The sequence below is a fragment of the Nilaparvata lugens genome, chromosome 7 (genome assembly GCF_014356525.2).
Source record: "Nilaparvata lugens isolate BPH chromosome 7, ASM1435652v1, whole genome shotgun sequence".
Classification (NCBI taxonomy): domain Eukaryota; kingdom Metazoa; phylum Arthropoda; class Insecta; order Hemiptera; family Delphacidae; genus Nilaparvata; species Nilaparvata lugens.
In genome coordinates, this window is record NC_052510.1 from 855,464 (window position 1) to 861,463 (window position 6,000).

Below are 6,000 nucleotides of genomic sequence, written 5' to 3' on the forward strand. Positions count from 1 at the left end.
AGTGCTCATGTTCGCGGCGCGTATATCTGTACGCACCTTAAGATGTGAATTTTATTGTCATACACTGACCAATGTTAAAAACTAAAGGGTTGGGAATTGGGGTACTTTGGGGGGGGGAGGCATTACACTTGGATTGGGGGGGGGGCATGCGACATTGCCCTTGGGGGGGCTGGGCACCCCTGGGCTAGGGTGCAGTTAGAGTTATGTTTTTTGATGTTTCAAATGTGAAAAGATAGGTTAGGGGGTTAGGATTTTGCTTTGAAATCTAAATTATTAAATGTGAAGGGGTTAGGGGTTAGTGGTTAGGTTTATTTTGATTATATTTAATAATGTTCCATAAGGTTAGGTTAGGTTTTTGCTTTAAAATTGCAATATGCTAGAAAGGGCTAGGGTCCAGGTAGAATTATGATTTTGCTTTGAAATCTAAATTATTAAATGTGAAGGGGTTAGGGGTTAGTGGTTAGGTTTTTTAGATAGTATTTAAAAATGTTTCATAAGGTTAGGTTAGGTTTTTGCTTTAAAATTGCAATATGCTAGAAGGGCTAGGGTCCAGGTAGAATTATGCTTTTTGATATTTCAAAGGTGGAAAGATAGGTTAGGATTTTGCTTTGAAATTGCAATATGCTGGAAGGGATTAGAGGTTTTTCAAATAGTTATGTTTATTGATGTTTTAAATGTAAAAGGGAAGGTTGAGGGTTCGGTTTTTGTTTTGAAATGACAATATGCTGACTTAGTTATATTATAGTGTTTTTTAACATCAGTTAAATAACAACTTTTATATTTTATTAATTATATTTTTCAAAAGTACTCTCCTTTTATTAAATAAAATGATAATAATATATTGATTATCATATTGAATTAATGATAAATCATCATTGGATAATAATATCTTCATCAAATAGAATGACGATTGGCTCCAGTTACAGTGCTCGGTAACCATCATCACAAAGAACGTTACATTCAAAGATCTGACTAAATGGAACGGGAAAAACCCGTTGCTAACGCATGCGCGATATGGTGCTGTCTAAGACAGAGAGTGGTTTGTCACAATCTTGCTCAAATTTCACTTTTCCCCTTGCAAGCAAGAGAGCTCGAGCATGCAAGTGCAAGAGTAGTTTTGCAAAATGGTGTGATGGTGAATGGTGATCTCTTCATCTCATGTTGTTTTGCAGTGTAGGTTATGATCATGTCTTTGTTGAATGAATTCAAAAAGTATCAAAATTTCTGTAGGCCCATTAGTGAAATGATTTACATAGTTAAATGGTTTTCTCAGTGTTTTGGTGATTAAACATTCAAGGGCGCTGTTGTTTGAGTTTGAATACTAGTAGACCTACTTATCTCATCTTGAGTTATTACGCATTACAAAATTGTTAGAGGTATGATTTTCATATGTATTTATTTACAGATAGCCTTATACAATACCTAAAGCATGCCATGGATTTGAGCAAGTTTTTATAATTTTCCAATAAGCTTCTCGTATCTATTCCATTTTACACTTTACATCTTTGATATTGCTATGCATTCTTCAAGCTTATGGCTTTTTCAAGGTATCTCAAGCTGCTTTTATCATATATTATTAGTTTTTTACCACATTATTTCAATGTTTCTTTTTGTGTTTTCTTTAAAATATCTTCTAAATGAATGGATTTGAATCACCGATCTGTTGCTTCCACACATTTTCTTATGTATAAATAAATATTGTTTTCGGTAAAACTTATTTTATGTTTATTAAATGGAAAATAAATACATTTTTACCTCACAGCTAACTCTATACTACTTACACACTTACTCACTGGCATATAAGAACCTCCCAACAATACTTTTATTATATCTTCCGCCGTATTCAGTTCAAAGTTTCCTTGCACTAAACAAATCTGTAAATAATGTGCATAGGTCTGTAGATACAGGCTACTTTTCCTCAACTGTTACTAATCTACAGAGATCACAGACTGCACTCTGTTTGCAATCATATAAAAAACATTTATTCCATTCATAACGATGGAAACTTGCTTTGAATAGGTACTCGACAATCTTTAATATTTACGCTATAGCATTTTGGATAATTTTATATTATTGTAGGTATTCAACTTCAATTTCCATTACTATAATCTATTTTAATATTATGAATTAATATATAAGTAACTTATAAATATGTGCATTTATTTTCACAATATATTCTGTACAAAAATGATAATACAAAACTTCATTATTACGATTTACAGTAATGTAAATTATAAGATAATCTTTATATATATATATATCTTGAATACCATTGACAATTATGTCATCCGTATTAGTCATAGGGATAATTATATATTCCATTTCAAATGCACTGGTCAGGGAACAGTAGAAACTTTCTCTTCCATTGTAAGAGAAAGGACTTGGCTATTTTTGGCTATCACATTCTAGGAAACCCCTACCTTTGAACAAGAGTGAGTTGAAGAAGAGTGTGATGGATATAACGGGACAATGACAGAGACCCTATTCAAACCTTCCACCATTTATACAGTAGACGAGTTAACTTGCCTTTTCCATACCTCCTTAGTCCTTATAATATATTATATTGTAGGTTGCAGGAAACACCATTCTTCTCCAACGTCAGCCATTACTCTAACAATGGCTGAACATCGTAAACCTTTTTATTGAGAAATAAATATTATAATTTTTTGGGGAAATTCATGAATACATTCAATCTTAATTGACCGAACTTAGTGAGGTCTATGATTTAACTCGTATTTTCTTTGGTTTGTGTGTATGTAACGCATTTACGGCCAAACGCGTTGATAGAACTCGATGAGATTTGGGAGGAATATTCCTTTTTCAACTACGCGTCGATGTTTACGGTTTTTATGAAATTTTGCATTTTAAGGATAATATGAAAAGAAAAGGAATTCCTCCATACTCCGATATCACTATATTATATCATCTACTCAGAATAGGTATAGGATTAATCAGACTATAGAATTATTCATAATCAATCAGCTGACAAGTGGATTATTCATTGCATGCATTACACAGATGACTCGAGAAGCCGTGTCTATTTCTATATGGTTTCAATATTTTGTTTTGCAGTCATTGTATTATTATGCGTGTCATCAGTATCAATCTCACATTTGAAAAATACAAATTTAATAGATGATTAAAAATAATTAATAAATGAACTAAATAATGCTGAAGAAATTAGCCTAGGCATATAATATTTTTGGCTAAAAAAATTAATTATCAAATATTTGAGGAATATTTTCATGAGATGGAAAGGTTATCACGGAACTGGATGAATTATCATACGGAATACAAATTCAAACGTGAACTGAGCTTGTTAACATTTCAAACAGGTGACATCAGATACTTGTGGATGAGAAAACTGCATGAGGTCAACTGTTTACAGAACTACTAGTATATATTTCAATGAGAATAATAATTTTCTCAAATTAATGATTCAGAAGCGTTCATTTAGTATGAGAGTTCATGGCTTGTAATTTATTTTATTTATTATTATGCGTACATAGTTCAAATTATTGAAAGTCGTTCCTATTCTAGTGTGAAATGTGAATTGTAATGTGATCTTGTGACGTCATTTACCGAATTCATGTTTGTTTTAATGGCTATTGTCTCAAGCAACAACCCAAATCTATTGTTGAATCTCCAAGCATGGTAATATAAGAAAGTTTACCCAATAACTTAGCTTATAAGTCATGTCATCAAGTCAAGCCTACAAGGTCCACCTTTATTAAAATAGGATATGCAATCAACGTAGAAGTAATAATAGAAGTTGTTACCTGTACCTCTCCGATCTCCTGTCTCACTCAAGGGAAGAAGTAGCTCTTGGATACATGTTGTTTTTTGGGTGTCAAAAGCATTACATTTTTTCATCCATAGAGCCCTAATATTTGTTTCAAGCCACCACTACTCGTACGGTGTGAATATGGCTCTAGTTATTTTTGCTATGCACTGCTCTATCAGTTGGTAACAAAAACTCGGGTGTCTCAGGGCTTTCAGTTTCTTCTAATAGAACAAACAAGCTTCCTCTTGACTACTGGGTTTCTTGTGATAATAGTTCTTGTCATATTTACCTCACGCAAGTGTGACAGAAATCACACAGAATTAATTGCGTAAAGAAGAATCCTTGAGTACATATGTATTTTATAACAACTATAATATGAGTTAGTAAGTTACTGCCCAACTATTACACACTGGTTACCTAGAAGAAGCAAAACTACAGATTAAGAAGCTGATTAGATGGGCGCACACCCTGAAATCGAGACAGAAAAATTAATTTTTTTGTAGCATATTTCAATTCATTTTTTGGAGAGTTTAAAAGTTTTTCTAACTAAATTTCCATGTAGTTTCACCTCATGCTTAATCTGAGTATACCTTGGCTCATGCTAATATCAATCCTGAACGAATGCCACATTGCAGGGATGAGGACAGACGGTAAATCAGTTTGGAAAAAGAAAGCGACAGGCAAAGTTGAGATATGAATTACAAGTTCATTACGGTTGTTTTGAAATAGATATAGAATCCATGAATTTTCAATTTTCAGTTGTTAAAATTTTTTCAATGTTTAAACTTTTTCCAGGGTTTTAAATTATATTTTACTATCAACTGCACTTGAAATGTCGCAACCCGGCAATCGGAGGCGTCGACGCAAACATGGAAAAAACAAAAATGAGGGGCCATCATCCAAAGATGATAATTCAAGAGATGAGTTGTACGACGACTTCCTATTAATGTTTGGTGAATCAATCGACCCCATTGAAATTTACAACGTCCTGAAAAAAAATGATTGGAAACGTAAGTATGAAGAAACGTTATTTTTAAATTAAAAATAATATCGTTATTTTTATTGGGCTACTTGAAAGTTCAAATATGAAGTATCATTAGCACCCTTATCTCATTTTTTATTTCCGAAATGACTTTGTAACCGCCCCCAGATGGGGGTAGAATTAAGATCTCTAAAATACTAAAGAGTGAGTCATGTGACAAACAACAAACTTTTACGTTCTATTAAACTTCTAAATTTTATTGAATTATTAATCAATCTAATTTAAATTTGGACAAAATAATCTATATAGGTTCATTGCACATTCTATAAAAAAGCCTGTAAGATTTTTGTAACTGTTGTTCTTGTTTGCAATTCTAAATGTTTGCAAAGGTAGTGTGATCTTTATTCATTCAACTACTACAATGAATAATTGGGGATTCGATCAATTTGGGTTTCTAAAACATGAGCAAGACAATATAATGGCACTCGCTATCTTTAGAACTATTAATCTCATCACGACTGAAACTTTGCACTACACTACGTTGTTGATGTTTATTCCACTGTCATTCATAATAAACAATAAAATACATACACAATTCAAACTACTTTAAATAACTTCACGAAATCGGACGAAACAAACATTTTGAAAATTTATACACTTCTTACACACCGTGTCCCACAAAGACTTTTACACGTTTGCTTTTATATTACGTGACCATTCATGCACCGAACTTTTTTATAATTTTATACAGTTTACAAAGTAGGTTCTAGAAATATTCTGGGAAAATTTTAGCTCCCTAAACTTCGTAGAAAGAAAATGGCAGTATAAACGATAAACGTTACTTGAAAAACGATACTTTAAGAACATTGAAATGTGTTTTTGGTTTTATGTAACATTACCCTTCAAGTAACCCCATAAAAAGAAGTCACAAACAGTTAAATCTGGTGATCGGGGTGGCCAATCCAAAAAATCACTTCCACGACCAATCCAACGGCCATGAATTTTGTCATTTAGTAATTGGACATATTTTGCGAAATGGTGGAGCACCATCTTGTTGGAAGATTGCTTGATCCATTTCTGGTACCATCAAATGAGTCAAGACTACCGCAACGTAGTAAACAAAGAAAATAACTCATGAAAATAGTTCTTATAGCAAGCGAATTAGTAAAATTTTCAATATGCCGCCATTTTGTTTTTACGAAGGTTGGGGAGCTGAAATTTTCCAAGAATATTT